The sequence below is a fragment of the Podarcis melisellensis genome, assembly GCF_964234715.1.
Source record: "Podarcis melisellensis genome assembly, chromosome: 1".
Lineage (NCBI taxonomy): Eukaryota > Metazoa > Chordata > Lepidosauria > Squamata > Lacertidae > Podarcis > Podarcis melisellensis.
In genome coordinates, this window is record NC_138528.1 from 118,820,131 (window position 1) to 118,836,572 (window position 16,442).

The 16,442-nt window shown below is 39.3% G+C and overlaps 1 long non-coding RNA gene across 1 annotated transcript in view; it reads left to right on the forward strand.

Annotated features, from left to right (window-relative positions):
- LOC309363368 overlaps positions 1–16,442 on the forward strand; it is a 64,890-nt gene that overhangs the window by 5,401 nt on the left and 43,047 nt on the right. The window contains exon 3 of the long non-coding RNA XR_014165308.1: positions 10,002–10,110. This is a non-coding gene — a long non-coding RNA (uncharacterized lncRNA). The remainder of the gene's footprint in view (positions 1–10,001; positions 10,111–16,442) is intronic.

Here is a 16,442-nt window from a genome sequence, read left to right on the forward strand (position 1 = left end):
ATGTTTTTTGGCATGGAACTGGAGTAGATGCATTTTAGGCTTTTCCCATACGGTTCAGGCTACATGTCTGATGTTATCAGAGTATGATGAAAGGTAGCTAATGCTGTTAAGATATAACTGCAGGCACATTTGATTTACTTTGACTTTATTATGGCTTGAGGTGGAAAAAGGTTTTGTTCCATAATTAAGAGGGATGAACACTTTTGTACTCTCCTTATAAACTGCAGACGGGAGACCTGGTGGCAGATATTTTTTTCTTACTAGGGAATTGCCTCACACTGTGATACCACGTTTAGCTTCTTGGAGTTAAGCATGCATTTCATTTCACAGTGTCCCTAGGAAAATGACATTGTCTAGAGAAGGCATAGGCAAACTCAGCCCTCCAGATGTTTTGGGACTACAACTCCCGTGATCCCTAGCTACCAGGACCAGTGGTCAGGGATGATGGGAATTGTAGTCCCAAAAAACACCTGGTGGGCAGAGTTTGCCTATGTCTGGTCTAGATATGTCTTAATATAAAGAAAGATGATTTTTTCCCCCCCAGATACCACTCATCCTTAGCATTGTGAGAATGCAGCGATTAACTTGGATTGCTTGAAAAGAGGATCCAGAGAAGTGTGTTCAGAATTCAGCTTGCAGGGTGAGGATTTTGTGGCTCCTCTCCCTTCATAGCCCTCTGCACTTACTAAAACCCATTCCTGTGGGCCGAGAAACCCTCTGCAACAGTGAGAGATGGAGCATGGGGAGTTTAAGTAGGATGAGGAAATAAGAATTCAGTGGCGCTGCCTCGTACAAGCAGAAGTATATTTCCTTTTGTACAATACATCCTTGGATTGCTTTAAGCACTGAATTACATAACTTTCATTTGTCCCTATTGTCTGTTCATTTGTCACAGCAATCTTATCAGGTATAATGTATTTAGACTGTTATGGCGGCTACATTATAACTGAATGTAATTTAAGCATAAAGTGTTGACGTTATATTATAAATTGAATTAGGTATTCATTAGCATTGCATTAAGAACCTTTGTATGAACATGCAATCATAATTTACTTATAAAACAGCATTTATTCATTTTAATTTGGGATATTGGCAGATATTTTCATATTTTAAGTAGCGTTGTTAATGAAATGTCATGCAACTGTGAAGCATTATTAAGTCATCACTCAGAACAGAATAGAAGCATAGTAGTTTAGTGTTGTAACTTACGTAGGAGATTAGTTTCCGGAAACATAGAGACTAATGAACATGGCAGCTGCATTATTAAAATATTGTACTCCAGCCCAGAACAGTTTCTTAATTCATGCATACAGGAATTTAACATTAATTCATTCACTGTGTTTTTTGAGTCATCTATCTTCCATGTTTTTAGCAAATTGTGAGCGGAAGCCCTGGCCTGTGAGGAACTAACATCTGGTTGCTTCAGCCATTTCCAGCCCAGGAGATTCAGCTGCAGAGTAAATATTGAAACGCTAGAGAACTGCTTCTAACACCATTGCTCCCCCAAGCTCATTTTGCAGCTGCCAGCAGATGCAGAAGGCAAGGAGACATCAGCAGTAGCCCAGTGACAAAATCCCTGGCCTGTCTGCTTCTGTAGACATATCCAGGCTGGGAGTTTCAGCTGTAGAGTGTTAGTTAGAATATCAGAGGGCAAGAGGAAGACTTCTAACACCATGGCTATCCATCGCATTCTGCATCTACCACCAGAACCAGAAGCTCAACAGTGGCCCAGTGGGAAAGCCCTGGCTTGTTAATTATTTTCATCCATCTGCTTTGGTACCATAGTAGAAAAGGCGCTTTCCTGTGACTTAACTAGCTGGCTCTCTAAAGGAGGTGCAACACACATCCAAGTCCTTTGAGCACAGTGGACAGGCAGAATCATATGGGAGGGCACAATATTCTTCAAATATCCTGATCCCATACTATTTAGGACTTTATAAGTAAGAAGCTGCACTTTAAATTGTGCCAGGAAATTAATTGGAAGCCATTGTTGATGCAATCAGGAAAGTAGAAAAGAGAGCAATCTGGCCACTCCATTTTGCAGTGACTAAAATTTCTAAATTCTTTTCAAGGGTTACTCTATGCAGAGTGCATTACAGTAATCCAGTTGGCTGTGACAAAGGCATGCATGGCAGTGGCAATATCTGCTTTATCACAGTCAACTACAAAAGCACCTTCCTAGCTATGGCAGCTACCTGGGAATCCAGCAGCAACGGCAGATACAGAAACACCCCCAAACTACAAACCCTGGTTTTCAAAAAGGAGTGCAGCCCCATTCAAGACAGAACAAATTCCCACTTTAGTTTCAGCTCTCCTACTGGCTAACAGCACCTCTATCCTTTCTGATTTAAAGCTGAATTTATAAACTTGATTCAATCTGTGACGGCACAACTGCACCCTTATAACACTTCAAAACCTCCACTGCTCCCTTGTCATTTGATGGAAAAGACCTATATAGATAAATTGTTAAAACAGATTTAAGGATAATTATTTTGTTAAGCTGTTTTCTGGTTATCCAGCCTTTCAGCCATAGTTTAAAAAAAATCCAGAGCAACTATTTTGGCATAGGACAGTTTGTTGGAAGGAAGATTTCATAGCTTGTTATGCTCTATTTATACAAACACAAGTCACTTGGAGTTCAGGAGATATATTTAGGATCAGCATTTGTGCATGGTGTTGCAGCTAAATAAAGTAATGCTAGAGCAGCTTATTAGAAATGCATGAAACCAGAAATGCAAAATTGTCATTTATTAGTAATCAAATATAATTTGAAGATTCAGTAATGGAATCTGAATAAATAGACCATACCTAGACTTCATATTTTGTTTATTTAAAAAATGATAAATATCATTTACAAACAATTACCACAATCAAAATATTCATATAATATAATTTTTATTTACAGATATTACTGTGCAATGTTTCTCTGTTATCTCTGTAATTATGTTGGTTCTGTTATTGTAGTTTCTAGGCAAATCCTGTGTAATTGTGAGAATTTGCCAGAAGGATTAACATTTTGAGAGGTCTGTTATGCTTTATGCATGATGTATCAGACTCTTAACAGAGATTACAAAATGATTTCTAATCTGTTTTCTGATTTGAAGACTGAAGTGTCTATAGTAGCTGAAAAAGTATGCTAATCTGTCAGTTTATCATACGAATTTTATAGCATATGGTAAACTAAAACCATATTGACCTTTTGGTCTTGTTGATCACATGGATGAAGATGATCATCTGATGATCTGTACTAATCACTCTGAAATAACACCTGTGCAGAAGGCACCATAATACTGTTTGTTTCTGCTGTATTTCCTCTTCCAGAAATCTTTTATATTTAAAAACAATTTAGTGCACCTAGCTTAATATAAAAAGAATCAGAATATGCTTAATGCAGTGGTTTTATTTTATATTTGACTGTAATTTAAATTCATTTTATAATCATTTTAATTACTTATTTTAACATTTATATCCCGTCTTTCCTCCAAGTAGTTGAAGGTGGCATACATAGTTCTTTCACCTCCTATGAGATAGGTTTGGCTGGGAAACTGTGAACAGCCTAAGTCACCCAGTCAGCTTCATGGCTGAGAAGGGGATTAGAATGCTGCTTTCCCAAATTCTAGCCTGACACTAATCCTAGGACACTTTACATTCTTAATACAAAAATCCTTAAAAATATGACATCTGATGGGAGGGCGGGCGCCACTACCGAGAAGGCCCTCTGCCTGGTTCCCTGTAACCTTACTTCTTGCGGTGAGGGAACCACCAGAAGGCCCTCGGAGCTGGACCTCACTGTCTGGGCAGAACGATAGTTACACTACATTATGCTTTTTGTAAAGGGACAAACAGGTAGTTGGGCTATGGCACTGTGTACATACTGTTTGGTCAGTCTGGATGATACCTGTGGGTACCTTCCACATCTGTATATGTGGAGGTAGAGGAGACAAATGAGTGGATGTTGGGTGATCCCAGGATGAAAGGTAAACACCAGCCAGTAGCTCATGGACTAGAGGAGCGGGGAAGGCTGAGAAATGGGGGAATAAGGGTTGAAGGGTGTGCAACTCAAGATCAAGAGACAGAAGGACTGATGGCGGGGCATTATAGATTTTGGTGCTGAACCTTAAAAACTTTCATTTGAGCTTCTAAACTTAATGGATGCTAATGCATTAATGGTATTGTTCTACCAGAGGGTTTCATGGTGCTCCCTGCACAGTGCCTTCTACCTCTAAAATGCCATGTAACTTGACCTAAGTAGAAAAGTTTCGATTGTAAGGAGTAAGGCATTTACTCATTCTCAGTGCTTTTTTTCTAGAAAAATAGATGCCGGTACCATGAAGTTGTTACAGTAAGTGCCACACTTTTTAACAACAAAAAGAGGTGCCATTACTGCGTACATTTGAGTACCCCCTGAAAAAAGCATGCTCATTCTGGAAGTCCAGATGCTTGGTGGGGAAATTCTTCCTGTCCGTTCCAAAAGAGAACAGGTATACTTTTCTGCTGTTTGTAACCACTCCTAGATTCCCTCACCTTCCAAAGCAAAACAAAGGTTTTGAAGTAAAGGTGCTGGGAAAACCTCTCAAAACAGCAATGAGACATACTCCTTAGGCTAAAGCAGTTTCTGTTTCATATGTTCCAAGCCATGTACAGCTATTTTTCCACACTTACAGTCTTGGAAGACAACATTTCAATAATGCTAAACTTACATCCTGAGATACAAATGTTTCTATTGACAAATGACTTTTGTAGGATTTTGCTGAGTAAAGCTATTCTTGTATATGAGCAATTGGCCACCTGCAACTGTTTGTCATATAGCCTTGTTTGGGAAATACTGGTAGTAACTGAAAACTTAGGAATGTGTGAAAGCTAGAAGCCAGCTGTGCCTTCCTCAGCTTCTTCCAGGTGTTAAGATACGTGGTTACTTTGCTTCACTTTTGGCTATGTAGGCATAATAAACTCTTAACCCTTTCATTGATGTGGAATTGTTTTGGTCAAATATAGGGCAGTAATGGGTGAAATAAAAAGCAATTGGATGCCCAGATAACTTCGCTACCTCCTGTACCCTCAGTGTACTCATTGCTTCATTCCTTTGTGTGGCAGAAACAGGATGCAACTTCTTGGGGTGGCAGGAATAAGTAAATCCAAGCACAGTCTTGTATAGGTCAAAATGGGACATGGAGGGGGAAACTGGCTCCTCAAGTACCACACTGCATTTAGCATGCATTTTCTTAACTAAAAGAATAGGTTTGCTGATTTTGAAACCCTTGTTTAAAAAGCCACATGCAGAATAAGAATTTGAGGGACTAGGGCCAAGAATGGGGAAAGGCGGCTGCATGGAACATCTGCATGAACCTGGCTGGTTCAGTTAGTAGAACATGGCACTCTTTATCCTATAGTGTTGGGTTCTCTGCCCTATGTTGGATGTATATGATTTTCCATATGATTGTAACTTTTTTTCTAACAAAAAAACAAAAACAAAACAAAAACCTTCTGCTGATTGTTGAGACAATCCTGCATAAACTCTTTTATGAGTTCTACGAACTGCCCTGAGACCTCTGGGTATAGGATGGTATATAAATTCAAATAATAATAATTTAAGATGGTAATAGATTGTTTGTCTTTGGGTGAATCCTATGTTAATATTAAGGTTGTTATGTTCTTCTATGTATCCATGTCACACATTTTGACATATGGTACCATCTTGATGAAATGTTATGCAGCCTGCTTAGATGTTTATACACTAATGTTGTATCTACATGATTCACACAAACTCCTGTACTTTGTACTTGCTACAGAAATTTTTTTTCAACACTGAAGCATCAGCCACTAAATCAGTAACTCAAACTATTGTCTAGAAGGTTGCTAATCCTTCATTTCACATAGTTGCTTAGATCCTTGTAGACCTTTGCACTCTTTATGTTAAGCTAATATAATATAGAAGCAAAAGGCTTTGTCTTGATGACAGATAGTTGGATGGTAAACCTCTAAGGAATAATCTAAATGGTGTAGGAACTTGTGAGGCATATCTCACCCTTCCATTTAATTCCTGCATAAGCCAAAGCCAAGCATTATGTTTTAGAGCTTCTGTAGACGGAGATGTAAAACCAAGGTCCTGACCACTTGTAGCTGTTAAAATTCCTATGGGACTCATCATAGAAGTATAAGATGTTAATCTTAATATCCTGGCCAAATTCCAAAAGGGATAATTGCATTCTTCCTACCTAAATTCTCCCTGCAATTTCAATTAGTTCTGGTATTCTTCTTCACTTCCTTTTCTATGATGGGATGCATTCTATACTATGAAGCAGTTGTTGCATTTCATTCCAGAAGTGGCTGTATTTCAGTAACTGATTAAGTGATCACTGTGTATAAACTGTAGGCACTATTGAAGGAAGTGGAACATTTGATTATACAGCTGTAAATTATTTACATTTTCAAGTAAAAGAACAAGGTAGCAATGATAAAGTGCAAAATTAGCAGCAGCAGATAAAACAATAGAGTGGGAGTAAAGTGTTTTATAGTTCCATCCTCCTCATTTGCTTGCTGCTAGCTGGACCAAGCAGGATAGCCATCAGGAATCCGTGTACATAACACCACCTGGATAAGATGGAGGTACTATTCCTGCTGTAAAAAATATGTCTTATTTTTAAGCACTGCTGACTTTAATTCACCTGTCCTGCCACCCATTTCTCCTTCTTGCAGCTACCAGCAAAACCTGAGCTACTGTGCTTTGAGGTGGGAATTGCCCTCTGACAATGTGGTGCTAAACTGCTCACTTTTACAAACTCAACGTAGAAAGCTGAAATTAGACAAGCAATCCTCCTCACTGCTGGTCATAAGTTTGAAAGGCCTAAAAGTGATCAAGAGATACACGAAACAGTTACTCATTTTAAATAATGTGTGTGTGCATGTGCATATGTTTTAGAAAGCCACGGCTTGGTAATCTCACAGTGCTCAGAGTACAGTAGTGCAAGAGTCCTAAGCTCCAGGGAGAGATGGATAACTTACTGCTCACTCAACCTTGTGCAACAGCACACTTGTCCTGTAGCGCTGACTTTGTTCCAGTCTTGCCATGTATGGCAACATCCACAGGTTTTGGTGTTACACTTGGGAGGCAAAGATTTGGGGTTATTGAAGGGCCCTTAGTCTTACAAGCTGCATGGACATCATGTTGATTCAGCAGTGATGACCTGGGGTGGTCATCTTAAGGTTGAAAATGTCTCCCCTAGAGGTTATGGAAAGGTGGTATTGAAACTAAAAGTTCAAATAAAGCAATCCACAAAATAAGCAGGGAACTGCAGCTGACCCTGGATAGGTCTGATGGTGCAATGGTACCTCACCCCAATGTTACAACAGCCTGGGAATGGATTTCCAGCAAGTGAGTGTAGAGGAACTAAGCAGAGGCTTGACCCACCTCTGTGGCAGGTAAGTTTGGGAAACATTAATGGGAGATAAGGGAGCAGGTGATGACCCTTAGACACATTTGCAGGTGAAGAAATTTTCTGGGGGCCAGAAATATTATTGAGTCCAACCTGCCGTACTTGCAGAGATGGGAAGGCCTGGAATAAAACGGAAAAAAATGTTTTTTGGGGGAGGTTTCTCCCCCCAAAGCCATTTTTCCCAGAAAAAAAAGTGTGTGGAATATTCAAACTATATCAAACTGTTTTTCTCAATTTTTCTGGAAACTAGATCTTCCCATCTCTAGTTGTGGGGCCCAGGAATGTGGGGTAGGAAGGCCTTCTACTCATAAGGTTGGGCCCAGGCTTTGGAGCTGGGCTTCTTTTTTGTCACTTGGCAAGGCATGATTTGGTTTATCCAAGGTTCCCACACTTGTCATTTCTCCTGCAGATGTTCTTAATAAGATGTGGCCCCAGTTTAAGCCATTTCATTCAACCCATCTCTATATCCAGTCGCAATTGTCCTGTGGTTCTTGCAGCTGAGGTTTGAGGCTGGATGAGTGTGAAGCTTCTCTTCTAGATGTGTAATCTCAGCCTATGTAGGGCTTCACTTGTGCTTGATCTGGAAGCTGCAGTTACAGGAGTGGGAAAGACTCGTGTCAGCATATAACACCTGTGCTCAAAGATCTGTACTAGTTGCCAATTTGCTACTGGGACAAATTCAAGGTGTTACTATTAGTTTATAAAGCCCTTAATAACTTGGGCCCAGTTTACCTGTGAGATTGCTTTATCCCATATATGCCCACTCAGCCACAACAATCTGCAGAACTACAGGCGCCGCATAATACTCATTCTGCATTTGTAAGAAATTGATCTTAGTTTGGCTGTAGCCACACTTTGGAACTCCCTGCCTATTGACATCAGACAGGTATCTTCACTATGTTGTTTTCAGAGCCTGCTAAAAACATTTTTGTTTAAAACAATCCTACTCAAATATGTAGAATATTTACATTTATTTACATATTTACAAGGATCTGCTTCCATTATCAACCTCTTATAGTTTGTAATATTGAGCAGTATTCAGTTATTGAATGAATGAATGAATGAATGAATGAAAATGAAGTAATTATTACTTGTTTTTTCTGATTTGGGAACCATAGCCAGCACAACCCAGTTTTTCAGTTCTTGTCAAGTAAGCATGAAAGCTCTGCCCACTATGATGGTCCAAACACTCTAGCCATGCTCAGTGCCAGTCAACAAGCTTGAGACTGAGAACCCTTGCAAGGAAAAGTGTTGAGTTAGAAAAAAATAATAGGATATTCAAAACTAGCTAAACACAGACAGTGTCAAAGGGAACAAAGCTCAGTGCTGAACAATATTGTAGAGATGGATTCAGAAGGACTGTGAATGTCTATGTTTATGTGTTATTAATGTTATGTTCCAAATATATTGAATGCTGATATAAAATATCATTTCATTGAAAGAAAGTGACAGGAAATGTTTGTATTGCTTACTTAATATGAAAATAAAGATCTTGACATTTAAGAAATAGCGAAGTCATCAAGGGTTTACAGTGGTACCTTGGGTTAAGAACTTAATTTGTTCTGGAGGTCTGTTCTTAACCTGAAACTGTTCTTAACCTGAAGCACCACTTTAGCTAATGGGGCCTCCCGCTGCCGCTGTGCCGCGGCGGCGTAATTTCTGTTCTCATCCTGAAGCAAAGTTCTTAACCTGAGGTAATATTTCTGGGTTAGTGGAGTCTGTAACCTGAAGCGTATGTAACCCGAGGTACCACTGTATTTGCAGCTAGAAAATCATATGGAATTTGTGTGTGTCCCCCTCCAGTATGTCTTCATCGTTTCAATGTGATATAAAGCATTTACAGTGGTGCCTCGCTAGACGAAAAGAATTCGTTCCGCGATTCTCTTCGTCTAGCGGTTTTTTCGTCTTGCGAAGCAAGCCCATTGACAGCTTAGCGGATTAGCGCTACAGCTGTCAAGCGGCTTCCAGCGATCAGCTGTTAAGCAGCTTATCAGCGGAACAGCTGATAAGCGGCTTAGCGGCTTAAGAAAAGGGCGAAAAAAGCGAAAAAACCCGCGGGAGGATGCAAGATTTTTTTCGTCTTGCGAAGCAACCCCATAGGGAAATTCGTTTTGCGAAGCGCCTCCAAAACGGAAAACCCTTTCGTCTAGCGGGTTTTTCGTCTTGCGAGGCGTTCGTCTTGCGGGGCACCACTGTATACATTCTTTACAACCTAGTTCTATTTAATTCCCTCTTATTTTAATTATTCACAACCACTTCATTGGGTTCTCATAAAGAATAGCTTACTGAAATTACAGAGACTTGTTCTTATGGAGAGCTAGTGATCGTCTTACTGTTTTTATTGCTTGTTCCTTTATCTACTTCTACTTTTTAAACTGCAATCCTGAATAAATAGGGAGGATGTAATCCCCAGTGAACACAATGAGACTTCCTTCCATACCCAGAGCTCTGTAGTTATCTTGGCTCTCTTTTCAGTTCTTTGCATTTTATGGCAGTTTCCCTCTGTTTTCTTTTTGTTCTGTACAAATACATGCTTCCAAATGGGGATTTCTTATTCATAATTTTCAGATCTGACACCTTCCAAAGGAGTAAGACAAAGCGCTATGATCTACTATCACGGTGTGAGCTGTGGAAATCTTTGCAGTCCATTGCCAAGAATGAGCATCACAGGAAGCAGGTACTTTCAGTTGAACTAAATTTAGTAAAACACACGTTGAAATTAGTATTGAAATACAGCAGTTAATAATATTTTAGGAAGGTGTAAGGAATAGATTCAGAGCAACTGGAAGGACAGCTCTGAAGCATGTACTGTTGAACTTGGGTGATGCCCAATATGTTGGTTGCTGCTTGGCACTGATAGTAACTGAATAAGGTCAAAAGTTCTGTATGTTTTTTCTTCTCATCTGAGGCCATCGGCCAGCAGCCGTAATAGCTGTCAGCTGTGATGAGAAGTAGGGGCTGTAGGAAGAGTACATCAGTACAGACCCATCCCAAATCCTAGAATAGGCTGCTCTACTTAGTCATTTATACTTTACTTCTTGAAGCACTGCAGGACGGTGGGAATTTTCACCTTCACTGGAACCTCAGAGCCAATTCATGACATCATATTAAACATATGACTTCTCACAGAAGTGCCAAAAGTTACAACTTGCTGGCCATAGCTCTGTAAAGTTAGAGTCATGCTACATATGATTTATACTATACAAATCTCCAGTCAAACTCCCCAAACATTATGATAATAGCAAGAGCGAGAACTAGAATTTACTAAACAAATTGGTGATTTTTTAAAAGAGGGTTTGTTTCTCAGGATTTAGAATTATGTCTTGAAGTACATGTGTTTGTCTCTCTAAGAGAGAGAGAGAGAGAGAGAGAGAGAACAAAAAAATGTGGATAGGAGTGTATTATAAGAACAGAGCATATAAGTACCGGTAGGTTTTTTGAAAGCCATATAACTCAGCGTTTGATGATGCTTTGTTGGAAATCACACCTATCCCAGACCACTTCTGTTGTGTCTGTTTTTAGGAGCAGTTGCTTATACATTAATCTTTGGTCACCTAGAGAGCAAATCTAACTTCTGGGTGGGGAGCAATGGAGTTCAAATCTGAAGCCCTGTCACTTGCATTGATCAGAGCAGAAGGGGAGGGCAGTATTTTACTTTTTTACTTTTTTTGCTGTACCAGTACCAAACTGACTCTGCAGAGAAATTGAAATTGGGTCCCCTCTGGCTGCTGGACCATCTTAACACCCAGTAGATTAATGGGTGACTCAGCTCTACCTCTTTCCAGTTCTTGCTCTACCCTGCTTTGGGGGCCTTACACTTGCTACATGTGGCAGTAGTCTGTCCAGAGCCCACATTATTGGTGGATGTAGGAAAGACCTCTGTCCGCTGTTAGCAGAGCTAATCAAAGATGGATGAAGACTGATGGAAAAAATCTTTCCCCACAAAATGCTCTGCCCCAAAGTGTTTCTCCTGCATTGCTAATATGTCAGTCTTAGTTTTCCACAATTTATAACAGAGAGTAAATTACAATCAATGAGCATTGAACATTGTCAACAATTGATGGTGTTAAAAACTGTGTCTTTCATTCTTTATCAGTTCAATGCCACAGATGCATTACTTTACGTTATAGAAAATAAAAATAAAATATTTCTGAGTAAAGATCTAATGGACCATTCATAAAACCCACAGTTAATAATACAATGCAAGTATTTGCTAAAAGAGGGGCATTCTGGTTCAGGTATACATGCAGCCAGGATTTCATCTGTGCTGTAAAAGGAATAGTATTTCCACTTCAAACTTGATATGAATTATTCGCTTTTTGTACTACATTTCCCACTCTTTGGCAATCAGGACTGCATCGGTCTTCCCACATGCTATTGACTGGTAAAGCTATTTCATACATATCTGCTTGCAGAGCAATGATGTTACTCCAATTCTTTAGTAATGTTTCTTGTTTACTGACGTCTTCCCAGAACAACTTTTAGCCAATTCAATTTTACGGTTATGGATGCTAAATGTTTTAAATCACTCTCAAATACTTCATCATGTGCTGTTCAACTGTGTCTTAAGCTCCCAGACTGATTCCAAAACTAACAGTTGGATCTGGAGTTGGTCAGCTGTTGAACAAGTTATTTACACATGTCAGCATCAAAGCACCTCGGCCAATAATTAGCCACTTCTTTTAAAATTTATGTGTAGAATCCTTACATTGTAATTGAAGAGGAAGGTTGTGATTAGTAGATATTTAGCTTATTTTTAAAGAATATTTAGCTTCTTCCAGTTGGAAGATAGTAGAAAATGAATTACTAGATAGGGACAGACATTCCTATAATGTGCATAATATGAACTGCATTTATCAAACAACAACCTTAAACCCTTTTGCTGATAGGTATGAAGTCAATGATAGTCATAAAAGGCAGGCTCGATAGTGAGAAAAGCGTGTAGTATTAGGAGGATTATAGACTCAGTTGTTTAGAAAGCAGAAATTTAAGAAGACCTTTTGTGGACATAGTGATAGCCATGGTGGGAAGTGCTTCTGGCACGAATGTGTACTGCAGCTAAAGTAGGGTGAAGGTAAATATGAATAATAGCTAAGCACTTATAAACAGGTGCAGCACATTTTGTCTTCCCTGGAGGCTTGCCACTGTTATGTGATAGCTCAGCTTCTGTACAGCTGGGGTGGCAGTGATATTGAATGCACATCACTCTGCATAAGGCACATTCACGAATATGTCCTGATAAAGTCACATTAGAAGTGCTGAATGCTCATTCAGTAGTTAACAGGATAATATTGTAACATTATTTAATATTAATACGGAATTTCTCTACCTTTTGCATGTTTGTCCCAGAAAATCAACCTGGTATTTAGGTGGAATTAAAAGCTATCTTGATAAAATTATTACGGTACCTCTTTTCTACTGGCTACAATCTTGGTAGCTCTCCAGAGGTGCACTTTGCATTGTTGGAGATACAAACATTTCCCCCACATCCAGAGTTCATTTTCAACCCACTAATCCACAGTATTGATACACTTTAATTTTTTTTCCTTTTATTGCCAGGTTTCTCAGTTTTCCTCCTCCTGTTTCTCCCACACACACACTTTTTTCTTTCTCCTGCATTTTCCTCACCCCACATCTCTCTCATTTTCTTAAAATCCTTTGTATTATTATCACTTCCTGTATATCTGTGTTTTGCTCATTTTAATGGATGTCTTGCATGCAATACGTAATGATTTTATAAGCCACCCTGAGATAGCTTGATAAAGAGTTTGCTTATAAATTGATGGTGTTGATAGTTGTAGTAATAATAATAATATTAAACACTTTGCTTCTTTCAAGGCTTAATTTGTGTCAGAGTCAACCCCATAACCTATTTAATATCAGGGTTGCGTTCTGAGATATAAGAGAAGTTTCTATGTGCAAAGGGATTTCCCCTCAAGACCAAGTAAATCATCACATGCCTGTTTCTATACATTTAGGATTAAAAGAGTATTACTTCTAGAGTAGGTAACATTCCTTCCAGCCCAAGGAAATAGCACACTTACTTTTTACAAATCATTCATACCCAATTCAAATATTCTTTACCCATCATTAAATAAACATTAGGGATGGGAAAGATATTCCGTTCAGTTTGCATTTAAAGGTGAACCTCCCTAATTCACTTTACAAAATAGCACAGAAACTGAAACAGCCATTGCACTTTTTGGAATTTTGCAGTGCAAGTTTCCAGGCAAGTAATACATACAAAAATGCATATAGTAGAGTAAAGTGTGCAGAAAAATGCATATATTAGTAAAAACAACATACCAAACGTCTTATAATAGGGAGAAATGCTTTCCAAAAAGTGCATATTAGGCAAAATTCCATACGAAAATTTGCATGTTAGGAGAAGTTCACACTAAAATGCTGCTGTATTTCCAAGAGGACATTTTTTAAAAAAAATAAATAAAACTGCTGTGAATTTAAGACTGGAAAAATGTGAAGTTATTATGATTATTATTATTAAGCATTACTGAAAACAGTCAAATACAAAGTATACATTCAAAGCAACATAATTAACAGGAAACTAAAAATATTATCTTAAGTATTACAAAATATTTCAAAATAAAACATTACAAAGGAGGTCAACTACACAATGAAGCAGCAAAGTTAACAAAAAAAGACCAAAACCAAACCCTTCAGGACTTCCTGTTTGCTTCTGATTGGAATGGCGGTGGATTCTGTGTTGTCCACTTAGCAGCAACTGTTTCGGAGCTGGATCAGGCTGAGGGGAGAGTGTGAAGACTCCACACACCCCTAAAAAACCCCATGGATGAGTGGGGCACCAAAGGTTCCTGCAGAGCGAGAAAACTCGCCGCGATCTTCCTGCGACCTGCCGCTGACTCTGGCAGCAAGTGGGGGGGGGGGGAGGAGAAGCGGCTTAAGTTGGCTCAAAGGCAAAATTGCACCCGCCAGGAAGTCAAATATAAAATGCAGATTTAAGACAGCTTAATTAACAAGAGAATAAAATATTATCATAAACATAGAATCGAGAGAAACCAAAATTGACAGATTTGCCCATCAATAGAAACCTTATCTAGTCTATGTACCTTCGGAATTGGGTGCATTTGCCAAAACAATTATGATTTAAAACACAAAGGAAGATCAGATAGATGAGAAGAAAACCTTTCCTGGGATTACAGTTTGTTTGTTTTTAAATTATTGTTATTTTAAAAATAAAGTTTAAATACTGCTTTCAGGTGGATCTCACAAAGCAGTTTACATGAGATTATTGCAGCAATAATAATAGATTCTTTTAAAAAGTTGCAATAAAATGAAAAAGACAACTGTTTAGAAGAAGCTGTCGCTGCTGCTGCTTACTTGCCTCAGGGCTAGATGTTTCTCTCATCCTGTGGAGACAATTGGAGGAATGAGGAACCATCACTGGAAGACCATATAATTTTAATTTTTGAGGTACCAGTAAAGTTAACAGCTTTAACAACTTTTTCCATTCGTGTGAGAATATTTCACAGCCAAATGTGGTAAAACCGAGAATAAATACTTAGCTCTATCTGGTAGGTTTGCCTATTTACTTTCCTATGAAAATGCATAGGATTAGGCTGCATGCCTTCCCTACCTCCATCAAGCAGACTCAGCACACTGGGACCCAGTGGACTGAGGAAGGCCTGTTCAGTATACCAGCTCTGGGGTGCTTGCACAAAGTCTTGTGGGGCCATCTAAGTACCCTTGAGATTTCCCAGAGCATCCCTAGCCCCTCAGACAAGGCAGAGAGCTTAAAAGCTCTTTTCACGTCTGGTCTGCTTGGGTTACTGGCAGTAGGGAGGTGAGGGGGAATATATTTTCCTTAATTCCACCCTCACCCTTTGTTAGAGAGTCTTCCAGCCCTCTAGAACCTATTTTCAGTATAGGGACTGCAAGGAGAATGAAGAATCCCACTTCCACTGGTGTGAGTGCCCTGTGGGTGTAGTCTGCTCAATGAATGCTTCCTTCAGTGGGAACAAACTAAGGATCTTAAGTGGCTTATGTTAAGGCTTATAAAATTGTGCATGGTACATTCATTATACTAGAACTTGGGATTGTTCAATGAAGTTGATTGTTAGTAGATTCGGGACAACAAAATGAAGTACTTTTTCACACAACACATAGCTAATAGAATAGTAATCCATACTAGTTTAGCAAATTCTAAGGGTTAAAATCATGAATTATAGGTGATGGATCCATGTAGATGGTGACTCCATATGTCAAAGAGAATTACCATCACTTTTATGCTCTGCTTGGAAGCTTCCAGAGGCACCTAGGTGTCCACCCCTGGAAACAGAATGGTGTACTGTGATCTAATCCAGCAAGGCAGTTATAGTAAAAATTAAAAGGAACCCTACAGTTTCTTCCAGAACCAGGTTGTTTTTTCCCCAGCCAGAACTCACTGGAACTAAGTTTCAGCACCTCTCAGGTGAGCGCCATTGCCATTCTAAGAGGGAGATGCTTGTGGTGGGTTCTGCTACCTCTTTTTCTAGAGAATTAGCACTGCCCAGAACTGTAGTGTTAAAAAAAGTTGGAAGCAGAAAACAAATTAGAAGGCTTAATATTTCTGCTAACCTAAAACCACCAAATTCCTTTTCCACCAAATTTCACAAAAGCAGTTTGAGAACCCCAGGTGCCTGGACTGCAGTCCCAAATTGATATTGTTGTTGAGGGAAGCAGAAGGACCTAGAATCATTCTGTTCTCCCAGCAAGTGGTTAGATTTGTGACAATCAGATATGTTGCAGTTTGTTTCTAGCACTGTGCAAGCTGCTCCTCCTTTTTGCTGGATGCAGGCTTCTTCCCCTTCCTGCAGCACATGTTTTTGTATGAGGCACTAAATAAAGAAGGGCCATTCAGTTGTGGAAACCTGTTTCTGCACATGGATTGCCATGTGCTGTTCTGATCTGTATACATTCAGAAGCAAAGAAAACTGCCAGAGGTTGAGAGAAGAGAGGGAGCTACATCACTGCTGAGAGAAATGTGGTTGG